This window comes from Pseudomyrmex gracilis, unplaced genomic scaffold, assembly GCF_002006095.1.
Source record: "Pseudomyrmex gracilis isolate BER0280 unplaced genomic scaffold, ASM200609v1 scaffold_34, whole genome shotgun sequence".
Classification (NCBI taxonomy): domain Eukaryota; kingdom Metazoa; phylum Arthropoda; class Insecta; order Hymenoptera; family Formicidae; genus Pseudomyrmex; species Pseudomyrmex gracilis.
The window spans coordinates 470,326-488,443 of record NW_018020618.1 but is presented as its reverse complement, the minus strand read 5'-3'; the positions used below and the strand labels follow the sequence as shown (position 1 = coordinate 488,443).

At 42.3% G+C, this 18,118-nt stretch overlaps 1 protein-coding gene across 1 annotated transcript in view; it reads left to right on the top strand.

Moving 5' to 3' along the window:
* The first annotated feature begins 1,333 nt into the window (after positions 1-1,333).
* Positions 1,334-18,118, top strand: part of LOC109852720 (bifunctional heparan sulfate N-deacetylase/N-sulfotransferase) — a 111,993-nt gene continuing 95,208 nt past the window's right edge. The window contains exon 1 of the mRNA XM_020424150.1: positions 1,334-2,127. The gene's annotated coding sequence lies outside the window, so the exon portion shown is untranslated. The remainder of the gene's footprint in view (positions 2,128-18,118) is intronic.

Sequence of the window (18,118 nt, the reverse complement as noted above, 5' to 3'; positions counted from 1 at the left end):
AATTCATCAAAAAGTAAATATATCGTTGTATTTTTTCACGATACGTTCAATTTTAAGTGTTCGTTTTATTTTACAGGTATAAATTCTATTTCTAAAAGTAAAAAAACACTAAGACTGAAAACGTTATGTAAAACTTTACACACGCATATTTTGTAGACTATTACTTTGTTGCAATCATCAACAAAACAGTTTCAATTTCACTTTAATAATTAAAGTTGGAATCAATTTCGGAACCAATTTCGCTTTGATAATTTCGTTTTAATAAAGTTCGTGAGAAAATCGCGCAAATGAATATAGCACGTCCACAAACATCGTACATGTTCGATCGAAGCGCGTAAGTTCGATTCTCGCGTGTAAACGCCTACTATCGATACTCGCCTACTTCATTCTACCGCGGGCTATACATAGAGATGCACGATCTATCGTCCATCTCTACATCGTGCGTCTCTACGACTTCTCTCGCATTTGCGACGGCCGCAATCGGTTCGCCGCGAGTGCAAGAGAGCGTATACCGTACATACATATACATACATCAATATGAAAATCGCGAGGCGATGCGTTTGGGCGCGACCGCGTGTCGAGTTTTGTATACGGCGCATGCGCACGCGTCCCGCTTACTCGCGCTATCTCTTTTCACCTGAACATAGTCGCTAAGTCTCTTTATTGCGACAACGACGGCAGTCTCCATACGACCAAGCGCGTCTCACTTGTAGTACTCTCGCTCGCGTTCATCTCTGTCGTGCCGCCGGTGCACTATCTTTCTCGCGATACTATTTATCTCGCTCGTGCGCGGTACCAATATCGGTCCTCTCATTCTCTCCTCTTTCTATCTTTCTCTTACTCCCACTTATCTATCGCCATCTTTGTTCATTCAACAGCATGCGCGCGCGCGCTTGAATTTCTCTCCGTCACAACATCAGCTGCAGTCTCCGTCTCGCTGAGCTCGTCACCTGTTCTCGTTCTCACTCCCGTCACTCGCGTTTCAGTCCCACTCGCGTTACCCACTCTTTCGTTCATCCCGCTCGCACAACTGGCAAGTTTACGGAGACTCTCTCTCGTGCCGGCACACTCTTTCACCACCATGGACATAGGAGTAGTGGGAGCGCGCTAGTCGTTGAAGAAATAGCGGGCAGCGACGTGGCGGGGGAATCCATACGCGACCGAGTGGGGACGAGCAGGACCGAGTGGGGACGACCACGGTCGAAGGGATAGACCGGGGCGACGGCGGGGCGACGCGGAAGTGGGGAGAAGGGCCGGTAGCCGGCTAGTCTAGGGACATGATCGGAGTGAGGACGGGGCGACCCCTCTAACCGGGCGATGCCACGACTGAATCCCCGCTCCGTTCTCGCGGCAGTCTGACGCCGGTCGCGCACTTGGTACGGTTGTGTTTTCGTATAGTTTTTCGCCGGTCATCCCGTGCCGAGGCTCCGACTGGGACACATCGCGCGGAGTTACTCGTAGTCGTATCGATGCGTGTTTAACGTCGCTCTGGTTTTGTATGTAGCGAACGCGCAGTGTCCGCTGAAACGACTCGAAACAAGGAATCTGAGAGACGACGCCAGATGCTCGAACCTAACCTCTAAGCGCGAAGACCGCTCCGAAGAAGTAGTAGTATGCTCGCCGTTACGAAGCTACGGTAAACTCGTTGCGACGTCGCGTGTCCAACGTGACTTTCTCTCGTCGCCAACGTATCACGCGCGAACTCTCCTTGCGTGTTTTTCGAGTCCCGCGGGATTCGCGATCCCTCGTGATTTCTCGCGACCAATCGATTTCGTGCGACGGCGTTGCATGCCAAGTATCAAGAAAGCAAGAAAACGAAATGAGTCCAAGTTTCGGTGCGGCGCGGAACATTCTCTTCACGGGGCATCGTCTCGGCTGGTGTTGTAAGTGATTGACGAAGAAAGGAACAAAAGAGACAGAGAAGCAACATGATATTGTAAATGACAGTGCAGCGAGGAGGGGAGAGCGAGCGATTCACGGACGGAGAGGCAGCAAGGCAAGCACCGAGACAAGCTTCTAATCTTAACCTGCCTGCCGAGGAAAGAAGAAAGAAAATCAGTAGAAAGAACGTCTGCGGAATGTAAAACAAATCGGTCGAATTTTCCTACGGAATTTTCCCTCGTCACGGTGAGTTTACGATTTTCTACGATACGTGTTCCAAGAATTTGCACGCACCGTTTACGTGCCGTGTTGATGTCTTTCGAAGCGACGTGTTTTGCTCTCGTTGCTAGAGCAAGTATTTAAAACACGCGGCGTTTTGTCAGGCGTGACAACAAAGCGTGGTGTATAAAAACGGATTATATCGATTGTAAACAATCTCTCGTGAACACGTGACGTTTGCGTTTCACGTGAATGAAACGCAAACGATAATCAATGTGTTTATTACCGCGCTAGAGACCAATATATTGCTGAAAGAAAATAGATTGATATAAGCTAGGTACTGTATTGTTGATAAATACTACAGCTTCTATTCGAAACTTATCGCTTTGTTATTACGAACCTCGCGCTCTTACGTTTTGTTTTTTTGAAACATGTTCGAATGAATATACAATATGAAATATGTTCGAACAAATAAACAGTATGCGCGATGTGTTTACAAAAACTAGAAAAATTGACCTGTTTTTTTTTACACTTGATTTTCTCTTTGCAAAATTGTGGTTTTTTTTTTTTTTTTTTTTTTTAGAATCGCATTTGGAGCCAGTTCAGCTTCGTAATAATCTCGAGACACGCTTTAGAAAAGTTATAGTTGAGAAAATGATTGCCAAGAGCGGATGATTCGATGACACATTCGCTGCACGATCGTAATTCCGATAAACTCGACACATCATCACGGAAAGACGACGCGTGTACTTGTGAATCGTTAGTCGCACATTCTCAACGTCGACCTCCACGTCATCGAATCGGGAGGAAGACGAATACCGCAATAATGAGACCGTAATTCCAATGCTCGGCTCGTGGTATGAAACAGCGACCATCCCGCAGCGACCTGCTGGTTCGTCTTCATCAAGATGAATTTAATTAGTCTTGACTCGCGTAATTAAATGTTCGGTCGTGCACGCGAAAGACACGCTCTTTAAATATTCTCGTAACACCGGCGTAAAGTTGAATGAAAATTAATTTCACGGTGTACATCTCGTGCATATTTTATCTTGATCCCGTCCTGTGATATCTTTAAGCGCGAGAGGAAACTTCGTACGGACGTCACGCGCCGAAGAGAGAGAATTGCAATTTGATTTACAATCCCCCATACACCGCAACGTTTCGAATTTGAATTACAATCGCGAGAAATAATATACATAAATGGCGTTTCCGATTGATAGAAAATATCGGACTTGTTTAGTTTCACATGTGTATTATAAAAAAAGTTAAAAATTAAATTAAAAAGTGTTGCAAATGCGACTTAACAATGCGACACGTAGTTAAATTACGTATCTCGGTGCAAAATAAGAAGTATATTTCCATGTAGCAATAAGTTAATTGTATCACGCAAAACAAATTGACGTAACTAGATGAGTATGCGTGATTTTATACACTCTACTAAATGGAGAAGACGGTTCACTAGCGACGCGCATGTATTGCACCGCTTTTCTAGCTGCATCTTTTCCACGCTCGTAAGTTCGCCTTTAAACGATGCTCGCCTTTAATGCGGCGTCGTACGAACCCTCGTCAGGATCCGCACCGCGAGGATGTAGTAAAAATTCCGCGTTTGTAGAGAGTACTTTTCGTTGAGAGGGACAGAAAGAGAGGGCAGGATAGGTGAATACGTTGAAAAAGAGAGAGAGAGAGAAAGAGAGAGAGCGCTTACGTACAGCAGAAGATTCGAAATGCACTAGTTTTTGCTAAGCAAAACGCGGGTTCAACCTGCACTTTGTTTTCCGTCTCTCTTCGTCCTTCGGTTTAAATCATACTTATGATTGTGTTCCACTTAACAATCTTAAGAAATGGGACTAAAAAACTCAACAATCCAAGAAAAAAAAACAAAACACACCACACGCGCAAATTGGAATCACGCGAACTTTTCTACAATAAACGTTTTTGTAATGCAATTTTAATTAATCAATTATTTAATTGTATCGCTCAATTTATTATCTCGTTTTGAAATATAAAATTATCACAAATGGAGACAAACTACGTCAGTCTATAAAAAGTAATCGCGTCATTCGTCTCAATATTGTGTTGTTAATATTCATAACCGACGTATTGCCTTGAATTATGATTTCGTTTTATTCGATACGAATCGATATTCGCGGATTCAGCCTTGATGCTATATATCGCAAAACTACTTTTTTCACGACGAATTGCGACGAATTGCGAAACGGTCGTAATATTATTATCAATCTCGAACGAAATTTATTATCGAAGCTCGCGCGCGGCGATAATTGTCACCGAAAATTGTTCCCGTGCGCGCGCGAGAGATTTCGACACCGCATCTCGCGTGCCATTGACTTCGAACATGCCGCAGAGTCATGGAAATTCCAGAAACGCCGATCTCCCGACGCGGTATGAGCCGTTTTCGTGACATTTATCTCGCGGCAAGTTTCGTGCTAACGTTTGCGCACTTCTTGCGGCGTGCGATGCCGGAGTTTGGATGCAATGCCCGGATAATTTGCATCGAGTTAGAAGAAGAGAATGAGAGAGAGAAAGAGAGAGAGAGGAAAGTGGAAAATCAAGCGAAAGGAGAGAGAGCGTTCTTTTTCGAGTTTTTGATATACGAATTACCCGAGTTTGCGTTTCCTACCTCAAGATTACCCCTTTTCACAGTCGCCTTTGGCGCGGGAGATGAGCTTTTCGCGTGATGCGAAAAGTTTGAATGGCTTTCGTTACCGGATTTTCCGGGCGACGCTTTTGCTACATGCAAATTCGGAGCATTTTCCGCGAGAGAGTCTTTAGGGACTTTGCGAGAGGCGCGCGCGAGCTTGCGAGAGATGCGTGAAGTTTTACCGGCGGTAACGAAGCACCGAGAGTATAAGGGTCGTTGTAACCTACATTACGCTCGGGTATCGATCTATCCTTACCTGCCCCACGGCATGGGTTACCCATTAATCGAGCGAAGTGAACGGGTTTCAATGCATATCTGATCCCGACAACCGATGCGCGCAACGCATTTTTAACTGTCCGAGCGACACGCGTACTATTAACGATTCATCGTGTCTTCCGTACAGTATCATGCTCAATTAGAATTCAGCATTCGTGCTGCGAGTAATGATGCGGCTTGATGCCATGATTACACGCTGCACTTTGGATCGAGCCAGCGATGTACACATTTTGCTCAGGAATTTACACGCCAGAGGTATTTCACGATATAATTTTTTTCGTTTAATATTGTTTTTTATTTCAATATTTATTTGTTACAATATCTTTGTTACAATATTTGTATTTATGTTACTATTACAACGTTACGAATTTGTGACACAAATTATGATTATTGTTTACTACAATGTTTATTGAACTCTTTTAAACAACGGAAAAGAGAACATTATCAAAGTTAATTCTATTCTACATACACACACACAAGATTATTTATTGTTATTTTTGCGTGATCTGAACATTATTTAAAAATAACCACAAAAAATCTATTTTTATTTTATATTTGTAATTGCAAAAATGAATACAACATATATTTTTCAAAAATACTACATTTTGAGATAAATTTTAAAATTAGTTGTTTTAGTTTTAAATTCAATAATATAACTTATTTTTAATCAAGTATAAATGATTTTATTAAAAATTGAATAAAATTAACAAATCAATATTAAATATAAAAATCAATGTTAAATATAAAAAGTAGTTTTGGACCGATTTTAACTCTCTCATAAAATATTGAACTGTTAAAATCTATATTTCTGTCTTTTAATTAAGACTTGATTACTTGAAACAAGATAAATATATTTGACAATTAACCACACACAACTGTGTAAGAAATACATAATGACTTTCAATCGTATCTTGTCACCAAAACCGATTATCTTGCTGAACAAAAGCGATAAATTCAAAATACCTGTAACTACCTATGACGATATGACTCATTTCTAGAAATCATAAAGCAACATGACGAATGTTTATCCTTCGCGCAAAAAGGAATGTCGTGCGTACTTAATTTCTGCAAATGCGTCACGCAATGCGTATTCCGCACAACTCGAAGTACGATCGAGTGAAGAAGTAATCGTCCGTTTGAAATCTGATCGTTGCGTATCATTATGCCTTATTGGTCGTGATTAGCGCGTCGTTCGATCGAGCTAATTGGCTCACTGTGGAGCTGGCGCAATCGCGCAACGCGCTTCGCTTTGTTTCGATCGCTCGATCGTCATACAGCCGCTACCGCGAGTTATCGTCGTGTCGCGCGTGTTCATCCGCTTCCGGGTTTACGCACAATAATTGAGCGTATTCCGTTTCTCGTGCCGCGTTAAAACGACGGACGGGTTTAAACCGCCAATATCGCTGCTGGCATTCTGCCGTCGATATTCGCGTAATGTCGCAGCGGATACCTATACAGCGGGCTTTTCAACACGCTTGCTATATACGTACGTCGGCTCGAGAAGCGTAGGCGATGAACTCCTTTACCGCACCCACAGCATTATCTTAAGTTGGCACCGATATAGGTATAGATACGTGAATTCAACGCCGAGAGCAACTGCGATTGCCCGTTGCACATTTGCCCGTAAATCGATTCTGCGGTTTTAATTTACCGCACATTGCGACCGAACATTGTTCTTTTGATTTTTGCAATTTTTATTTTCAGTCATTTTCCACGCGCACGTTAAACGCGAGCCTATCTAATGTGTTTTTTAAACGATTTCTTATCATGCTTATTTTGTTTTTTTTTTTTAACTGTGTACATATATATAGACTTTGATGACGTTAATCTATATTTAGAAAGGTCATCAGAAGTTTATAAATAGCATAAGAACAGAATGACGTTATGTTTATTCTATGTGCGTGGGTGCGCGTGTGTCTCGACCAAACATTTTACAGAAAGTAGAACAGGAGTTTCCTTGCTCACATAAATGTTTAATAAGGCGATTTCAGACGGTATCTATTTTGAACTGTGTATTACAACACACATTCAAAAATAGAATGCTATATATAAACTCGTGTTTTGTTCTACTTGTCGTTTAAATGTTTTGTTATTTAATTACACTTTAATTACATATACCGTAACTAAAATATATTTATAATAAAAATTATAATTAATCAATGACAAGAGAAATTATCGAATCAAATACCGATCAAAATAAATTGTCAATCACATCCTCGCTTATGTAAAACGTGACAAAGTGCTCGGAGTGATAAATAGAGAAGATCTCTCGTCACCACGGCTTTTATTTATGAAAGGCCAGCGGGAGAAACTCTGCGCTTCGCAATATCCACACGTCACGCGGCATATAATTTTCCAATCGCCGAGCGCAAAGAGAAAGAGAGAGAAAGAACGAAAAACTCGTTGGGGGCGATGTGCGCAAAAGGTTCGTTCGCGTGAGTAGCGGCGCGCAAGGACACGTAATTCGAAGGCGTGCGCGAGATGAAATATCGGGGTTCTATCACGTCAGGTCGGTCCGTTTGGTCGGCCCTTCGGAGGTAACCATCTCGCGCGCGCGCGCGCGCGCGTCTCTCTCTCGGTCGATCGCCTCTCGATCGGGAAGTAAACGAGTTCCCCGGGCGAACGGTTGCTCCATACTCTCCGGTCCGGCCAGCAGAAGCTTGGGAGAGAAAAAGGAAGCGAAAGAAAAGAATGAAGCGGAAAAAGGTTGGCGGCCGAGAAGAGAAGAGAAACACGATGGCAGCACGCATATACCTGGTGTGCGTCAGCTACCTGCCTGTTCTGCAGTTTAACTCGATTGCCGCAATTGCTGTAATGCGTTGTTGGTATAACACGTGCATTGTTGTCTGTGTGTATTTGTCGGCTTACTCGAGTTTGTTGGCCCAATTAAGGTTCGCACTTAAAAAGTACAGTAACGAGTGTGCTCCCGCGTAAGCGGCTGTGCCGACATCGTATTTTTTAAACTTTTCAAATCTTTCTTGGAAAAATATCTTTTTATTTCTATTATTTTAAAACACGCGACAAATATTGACACTATTTAGACGTCATTTATGAATTAGATTTAATATCGAATTTCTTTCGCGCATCGATTATGATGCGCGAACAAAAGTGATGTGTCGCAAACGCGTTGCTTTAGTTCGGTGTTATTGTATGTGCACGATGATTTTTGCACTATTTCTACTTTTTGTATGTAAATTTAAAATCGGATAACATATTAATTTTGATAACATATCCGGAACACAAAATTCAGACCACAAAAACATTTATTGAACATTTTGATTTTATTCGTAACTCTTAAACTATAAAAACTTATTATATTTTGACTCTAAAATTGAGAAGCCACAAATTATAGCACCGAATAAGAACAAGTAACGAATGAGATTTCGTTATCTCGTACGGATGATCTCGGAGGTCGACGACCTATGAAGGTCTGACGACGAAAGTAATGTAGCAACTGTTTAAATTTGGAATGCGACGTCCCACCGAGACTTCGGAATACCAACTGTGTGTATATACGTATATTTCGGCGTTTCATGTCTAAATGTACACATCATAGAAGTGTACATGGAAGTGTATATCTTCATAAACACGTCTCGACATTAAAAGCGTTTTCATTAAACGATTGCGTGATTGCAATGATTGTAAGGAACGCTTAACGCAATTAGATATAAAACAGAAACAAGAAGGACACGCTCTGTGTGCATGTAGATTGCGAGATACATAAATCTGTAAGTATAAAACTGAAATACTACTGCGATTTTACTTCTGATATGACTTTTTGATGCGGATATTTCATATTATTTCACGTTTATTTCGCATCACGCTCATTACGTAGCTGCGGGTACAGCGTCGCGCACATAGCCGAAGAATGGAGGTGACCGATTGAATTGCAGGAAGGGTGGTCGTCTGCGTTATAAATCATAGCCATTGTGTAATTTAATTACGTTTTCGGTAATCGGCAGCTGCAATCGATTGCGCCCGGCCGAGTGTAATTTGCAAACCTAATCGCCTGTTGCGGTCTGCGCGTAAGGCATAATACCAGTTTGTCAACTATATTACTGTGTTTGATAAAGTTCATGTTAACGTGTCCATTAATGCAAATCGCGCTTCAAACTCGCGCGATGGAAGGAGATGCTCGTCGCATGGTGTTAGCAAACTCCAATCAAAGCGCGTTGTTAAAAGCTAATCAAGGCGTCGTTCGCAACAACGAGTTTTAATTATAGTTCCAATTTTTTCTCTTCGTGACTGCGAAAAATCGTGTATTTCGCCGCGGCAAATATGTTGGAACTATTGAATCGCGGGGAAAAACGCGAAGCTTTTCAATCATCAAACTCCGCGCAATCAATGGATCCATCGAGGAGCGCCCAAATCTATCAAATTACCGGTACTTTGCGCGAATCGGCTGGGACCAATCAGGCGTGCATAATAGTCGGACGATGTAATCGTCTTAACTTTGATTTTCCGATTGGCTCTCTTGCCGCAGACAATAGCGACTAGAGTTTCTAAATTAAACGGTGCCACGAAGTTACCGCACACGCTCTAGTTTAGCAAGCGCGGGATACGTGGTTCTATCTAGATACATTTCAGTTATCGCACATGCAATCTAAATTCACCTTAGAGAAGTATGATAATTGAGGATAAAAAGTTATCAAATTAAATGTAATAAAATTATAATATTTAAATAATGAGATAAAGACAAGTTAAATCCTCTGAAAATATATAGATACATGTGTGTGTGTGTGTGTGTATACAATATTTCTATTTCATCAGGAATTAGGGAATAATTTTTGCGCGACATTTGCGTCAGGATGCAACCGGCGTACCGTATTTTGTAACGCGTCTCTGAGCTAGACTAAACGGTCAGAGCTTGTCATAATGCGCCAATGAACCTTTACGCGCCCATCGTGCGGAAACGTTCCTAACGTTTACCCGGCTTGTTGATCAGGCCGCGCTTGATTGCACAATATTCGCGGGTTGTGCGATGATGCGCGTTGCGGCGACCAACACGATATGCCGCATCAACGTACTGATGGTACTTGGAATTGACCTGACTGCGACGTGTACGACCGCGGGCATATTCCTGTCGTATCCCAAGTACAATATTGGATACGAAATTGTCATTAGCTGTGCGACGGCAGATGATTCGTTGCGAGGGTTATATACGACTGAACAGGCGAGCGCAAAGTCAGAGAAAGATGAGACATGCTTGGTCTGTGGCCGAATTCACTGGCCGGTGGAAAATTACTCCGATATGTATCGCGGGATGACGTTCCCTATTGTCGGCAATATGACGCTTGCGGAATAGCAATCTAGTTTGACATATTATTCGTGTTGTTCAAACTTCCATACATATAAACGCTCGACTGCGACAAATAAAGACCGTTGTTTCGAGATCGATCACAGTTTTGAGCGAATGAGTTATTTTAAAGGCACATGGAAACATGCACACATCGAATTCCTGCTCGAGATAAATGCTGCTGATCAGAAACGAGTATAAGCGCGAATTATCGAAAGTCGTGCGTGGACAAATCGAAGAACGAAGGAAAATGACAAAGAGCCCGCAAACAACGAAGTGGTCGCGCTATAAATAAACTGCAAAATTTGATTCCTGCACCTGTCGGAGTAAAATATAGACTCATTTCCTCCGATAACTCGTTTTCGATCTTCTGTTCAACGACCAACGTGAATCTACCGCGATATATATATATATAAAGATATATATATATATATATATATATATGTATATATATATAAAGCGAATTCGCGCGTGCAACGGAAAGACCGTTTACGAGGAAGGATCGCGCGCGATTGCAAGCCGAATTTAGCGGAGCGGCGCGCTTGAATAATCTTCACAATCTGCGTTAGCTCGACTCGGTCAGTCATTTCGCGGTTGAAATAGATCGAACACAAACGTTGCACATCCGTTTCATATACATCATTGTCAGAGAAGTTTAAGACTCAAAGATGAAAAGCCGAACTGATATCAAATCCCTAGCAAGCGTGCAACGTACATCCCTTTGTTCGCAACCTAATTCCTGCCTTTGAAAATTAGGTATTCTACGTTGTGTAAACCCAGAATTTCTGTTCGTAGCGCTGTAACTCTAGAAGTTACGTATTATTTTATTCTGTTTATTTTCGTATCGAAAATCAGAGGAATGTAGAATCGATTCTTGTACAAAAAATCATATTTATACAAATTAATTATATTTAAACAAAAAAACTTCTCTCAAACGCAAATACTGTATTAGCAACTTTGAATTAGAAAAAAAAAAAAACAAAACACGAGAGCAAAAGGATTATACTCGTATAATCGACGATGATCTATTTAAAAGTATCACACGAGGCCGACACTGGTTACCAGTGCCGACCATTTACGGTTAAGTAATCGGTGACGTAACGATGCAATTCAAGCTCTTTCTCCGTTCCCCTTGTTTCCGGGCTGTCGAGAGAAAGAACGACGGTGTATAGTGACGGGTAACGCGAGAGGGGAAAGTGCAACGGTCCATGGGACGAAACTGCCGGGGAGTCGTTGCGAGCGCATCGGCGTGGCGCAGCTGCGACAACAATCTGTACTCAACGAGGTGAAACGCGCGAAGACATTTCCCGGTTCTGTCCGTCGTCCTTTGCCGATTGGATTTGCGGCCGTTCTTGTTCGGCCGCGACGTACTTGTGCCACTTAGACGAAGTCGTATACAAGTAGTAGCTCGAGACATCGGTCGCGCCGACACATACACTTAACCATTGTCATCGAATTCAGAAATTACATTTATACGTTCCTTCGAGAAATTCAAGCGCCGTATAATAGATAGATATATACATAGCTCTTGCGCGCTCTACTCTGGAATAATCTTATTTCGTTCACTTACTTTGCTTGAGCTGTTTATCGCGCGGGATCTGCATCCGAGCCGGGTATTAAATCTTGGCTAATACGTAGCGCGAGATTGCTTTGATCGTTGCGTTTCAGCAGATCGGTATACGCCTCGACAAAGAAAATCGTATGTCGAATAATCGGATTTTTTTTTTTGTATAAAAAAGAAATAAACGAAGCGCATAATAAATCGGCCAGTTTTCACGGTGCAAAAGTCGATTGTCGGCCGTATACACACGCGCGCTTTAACGCTTTCGAAATTAGAGCAAATGTAGCCGAAATTGGATTGGTTTCAATTAACCGGCCTCTACGGTTTAACGCGGTCGTGGGAAATTTGTACGTTTGTTGAAATAACCCATCGAACCCTTTTCCCGAATATCGTTCTCGCATTCGATGCGGTTTATTAACTTTTCGACGAGTCCGCAGTCGTCTGTAGAGAGATTCGTGCTTCGCTGTTGGACCCACCTATCCGATTTTGCAGATCGCGTTGCTCAGATCGTCATCAAAGTATCATATTTATTATTGAAGCTAGATAAAATATTCTGTTACGCGCGACTGTTACAAGATAGATACGCTTTGCAAGTAGAGGAAGATTTATTCATAAGATACTCTACTAGTATTTCCACTATTACTTAGTTTTTACCGTTATTAAACTACCGCAGTCGAACCGCGCGTAACAGCAAAATTTTTCTCGAATATTTCAGGACTCGAATCAATTACACGCTGTAAAGTGTAAATTCCGTTCTGGATTCAAACGTATAACGTTAACAAAAATTAATTCGCAGAAATGCAACTCGTTTCATTGGTAGCATGAATATTTTACCGCAAACAAATTGATCGCGGGACCGCACGCGGACACACGTGCTGTATACCGTCGTGTCATGAGAGGGAGGAGGCAAAATTGAGGCGAGCGCGCGTTTACAAAATCGCGGACTGCTTTCAATTACCAGCTGACGCTGGATTCTGCAACACAGCAGCGGCCGCGGGAAGTTTGCAGTTCTATTGAAACGGCGCGCAATTTTTCGCCACTGATGCCCGCAGTATCACCGGACTTGGCGCGCGGCGTCACCGCGTGTGTCACCGTATGTCGCGCTATACGCTCGCGGCTCCGTCCATTGACTTCAATCAACGCGGAAGTGTCGCGAAAGCCTGGTCTGCGCTCCAATTGTCGGCCGTTCGTCGCGCGCGCGCGCCCACGTTGCGTCGCGTCGGACGCGCGCGATCCGCGTCCGCAACTAGTCCACGGTTAAGCGAATCACGCTTGCAAATACAGTCATTAAGCGCAGTCTTCACGCATGCATTTACGACACATTTGACCGAACGGCCGCGACGCACGCGAAAAAGGAACGTCGGATAAACGATCGATCTCGTCACGTTCGCCGTGAAAAGCATTGAGCGTCGTCGGCGCGCACATTTTGGTATTCCGCCGCGTCCTTTCCCTCCCGCGTCTGAAGCGTGTGTGTGCACGTAATGCAGGACATCCATCAAAGTGCTTCGTTTGAGGGATACGTATAATAGCATTAGCACACACAACGTGCTCCTATATACATGTATACTTCTGTATCGTGATACAGAAACGATGACGTTATACGCGCATTATCAAGTGTTGAAAGAACTCGGTGCATTACGCTTGATTGTCGCGAAGTGCGCTAAATGATAAGAGCGAACACACTTAGCAGCTTTTTGTGTCTCTTACTTATGCAGATATGCTAACATTATTGTTTCGGTGTTTGCAAGGTCGCTTACAATAGAAAATCGATCTAACTGTTTATTTGTCTGAGATAAGAGCAATTCACAAGATGACACTACAAAAATCGACTTACTTGTTCATTTATCTGAGAGATAAGAGCAATTCATAGATGAGGGTGCAAAATAAAATGTTATAAGCACTTCGTGCTATATACATTGCTCTTATTATTTATCACGCAATATTATCCGGTCTGGAAAAAAAGCGGTTTGCAAGCGTGTATTATGCTTTGAGAGCGTACCGATTCTATCTCCGATCCTTGTATCTTCCGTGAATATATATGCGCATAATAAATCCTTCGCCTCAGTCAATGCCCCTAATGCACTACGAACTTTCTAGATTATACCGTCAAAGGAATTACTGTCAAAGGACGAAGGGCGCTGTTTGCGCTTGTGCAGAAGGCGCGCGCGCGCGCGCGAAGATCGTTTCGGATTAACGGTCATAAATTGTTGCATTTCATGCATTAACGTTCGACCGTGCAATGTAAAAGTATAGAAAAATTTGTTCTAACAATTTGGGATTATTTATTACCGTAATGGTGACAGAAGAGAACTGTGCCGGGTTATCCCTGACGCTGTCGTAAATCTAGCCTAGGTAACGCTTGACATAGTTTTCGCCCTGGCGTCATCGGCGCAACGTACACGCATACATATATCCCGGTCATGTAAACGCTGAATGGAGCGCAATATAAGCATAATAATCTGTCGTAATTCACCAGATAAGTGAACCGTGAGCCACTCCTTGCCGCGAGATAATGTACTGTTACAAATTATCGTATGCGCGTTTCGCGTGAGACAATTCTCTACACACATGTACGAAATATCCCATTTATATTCACCAATCATTGATACTAATATACGCAAGATGTCTAAATTTTCTATAATGAAAGAGGGAGAGAGAGAGACAGAAAATTCTGTTGCAAAGATAAATGCCACTTGTTCAAGAGAAAAAGCACGTTAGAAAAGATGAGTTGAATAAATTGGAATACGAGAGAAAATTAACGTTGATTATTCGCCACGTACTGCATTTCGACACGTTTGCAGACGTGACGCGATTTTCGTGCGACGACAACTCGAATTGCGGCAAAATGCTATTCTATTGAATCGCGATGATGCACAGCTAGATTCACAGTGAATTTGAAATCATTTTTAATCAAGATCTAAGGTGAGAGCACATTTTAGGATTTTTTCTATGGAAGTTTTACAGATTTTACATGTATTTTATATTTTGAAAAGAAAAACCGTAATTATGATATTGAATAATTAATATTGATAAATACAAAGTTAATACGCTTAATATATTTTATAAATTCAAGAAAATCTTACGTGATAAATATATTTGTCTTCGTTATGTTGTGAGTTGAATTCAAGCGATAGGTCACGGACACCCGGTTCAGAGTACGATGTTCGCTTTACTAATGTGAATCCTGCTTTACGAGCTTCGTTGGTGCCAACACATACCTATTCAAGATATACTGTGGGTTTCGCTCGCGCGCGCGCGCGCGCTGCACTTCGAATGCACGGACAATAGTTTCGCGACGTGAAATGCAAATAAACGCGACAGACCCGGTTGGGAAGCGTTGTCGTCAGCTTCATAATACGGCGGAACTTTGACTCAAGTTGTCTTTGACTCGAACGGGCGCGGATCTTGATGCTGCAGCCCTTGGAGTTGGCGGAACAATTGTACCTCGGGACTCTCCTAATGCCTCGTCAAATTCGGGGCGGTAACACCTTTGTTGACGTGTTCGCTCCTCAACGAATTGGTAGTTCCTTGGATCCCCGGCAGTTCCTTGAAGTTTCAATCTCACATCGACGCGTGAAACGGGCTCCATTTATTTAAGCGTTCTGCGGAATGAATTAATTCACAAATATCGGAAATATATCAATTGCATATTTCATTTCAACTTGTTTTAATGAAAAGAGAAATATGTGATTGAGATGTATCTGTATTAATATTTTCTTTGGTTAAAAATATTCTTTAAAAGTTACAAGACACACACATATATACATATATCCTTATTTATTCCGCCTCGCGAGAGTAAGCGGCGCATACATTTAAGAATCAAATAGCATTGGAAATTGCGAAAACTATTTCTTTATTCTACACACAGACCAGCTTCTGAGCGGCCAACACAAAAGCGGCACGAACTTCCTCGTTCTCTTTTACACGGACGAGCGTCTGTTCCGTATTCTTCCGGAAGGAAAACTCCGGCGAAACGAGCGGAGACGCGGAAAGGGCGGGACGAAGTCGCGGATGTTTTGCCTGCATCGCGTTTCATTTTCCCTTCGTCTCGTATCCACGGGTCACCGCTGTCGCATGCACTTCCCTTAGGCGGAAACGAGCGTTGTCTTCTTACGAACATGGCGCTTAAGTACCTACGTGCACACCTATACCACAAGACACGGTACGCGCAACACAAAGATCTCGCAAAAATCGATCTTAGGCGCCTCGCAATGTTTCTCGCCTCACGCGTAGTGAGAAACGTCGAGAAATGCGAAGTGCGAGTCACTTCGACGATCGAATTATATTTTAATGGTCCGATCCATTAACCTCGATATATCCGCGCGCCCTGTATATACCACTGTATACAATATATACATATATGTATACTGTACATACATATAAGTATATTATATATATGTACAATGTCTGGCGCAGTATATCGGCATGGTAACGATGACGTGAACAAATTTGTACGATAAAAGAACACGCTCTTCGAAATCGCTGTTATTACATAATGTCACATATACCGTACTAGTAAGTTGCTTTATGTGACATTGCGCTAATTTTTAACTATCTAAAAATAATATATTTCTGAAGTCTTAACGACTTTTTCGTAAAAGTTTGTCCTGCACACGCGATGTGAGATAAAAACGCACACTAAAAAATGCAAATTTAATCTCCAAGTTAAACATAATTGACGTTGCGTCATTTAAGAACAGTATGAATAATATCGTTTTGATTACATCCGATTAATTCGCGCGCTAATAAGCACGCTCGGGGATTTCGCCACGCTGTTGAGATTAAAGTGAAAGTTTTAATAGTAGAAAAATCTATATAACTTTATAAAGCTTGTATCTTAAGCTTGTAAACTTTGGTATGTTTACCGGACCGTAGCCGTTAACTCACGGAAAGTTTCCGGATTCCGTATCGAGGAAAGGTTCAGTTCTCTCTTGCAGTAAGAATGCGTCTGGGTTTGTAACAACGATGTAAGTCGGGCAACCGTGAAGCGTGATTCATGGCTTATATCGTAACTCTACCCCGGCGATCGGATTAAACTTGACGCCTGGCGCACAGGCGCTGCCAATACTCTGTCGTTATACAATATCGACGTGCCACCGATAATAGGTCCAAATTTACACCCTGCTACGATGAGATATGGCCCTTCAAGCTGACGTATTCAAGACTTTACGTCGGCTGCGCCAATTCGCACTTGTGACAGAATTTTTAAAGAATTTTTTAAATGTTAGTTTAATAAATATTTGAATTCGCAATTCGTCTGAACACAGTCAGACACTTTGCTTTGATCGAATTTTAAGTTAAATTTTGATTTATTTTATATTTGATTTATTTTTACAGTTATAATTTATTGTAAAAAATTATTATATTATTATTTACTTACACGTGACATTTAGTTTAGTCAACACAAACGTGAGTGAGTGTTTGTCTTCAGTGGATTATACTTTTATTCAGCGATGTTCCTTTCTCCAATAAACTCTGGATCTCAAATTGAGAAAGTGCGTGATTATTTTGCATTAATAACATCCGATTTCATACAATTTCATTTCAGATCGCCTCTCTCTCGATCTGATGTTATGTAATTGCTGGCGTTTACATCACGATTAACACGCAGCGGTAGTAAATACCCGTTACGCCCGGCTAAATGCCATCGATCTCTCGCGCATAGCCGAATTACGCGATTAATTTCTAACGCGTGTGTGTCCACGCTAGCAAACCGATTCCGGCTGCACTGTACCGGACAAACCGCGCGCGCCAGAAACCCAAACGTATGTTTCACAGGGACAGTCAAGTTTTAATGGAGGATTTGCGAAAATCGATCAACCGCCCACGCAGATACCCTAGGTGCCGCGTAGACACCGACGCACATATATATACGTCTCACTCATTGCGCGCGCGCCATTAATGACACCGAGCCGAAGTGGCGGTAAAGTGGTAGACGTGTGGCAGTCGTGTTAACGAGTCTCCGATAGCGAGCAGGTCGACAGCTGTTAACGTGCAATTAAAACGACGGCACCCGGAGAGAGAAAGAGAGAGAGAGAGGAGAGAGAGAGAGAGAGAGAGAGAGAATGATGAGTATGTGAGAGGGCAAGAGACAGCCGCCGCAATTCAGAGAGCTGACGTAAAATCGGCGACGTACACAGTTTGTCCGGAAAGTTCCCGGACTACGTGAATTAAAAATCGAAAATGAAAGATATGGTTTATTAAACAAGTTTACACTTCAAGGTAG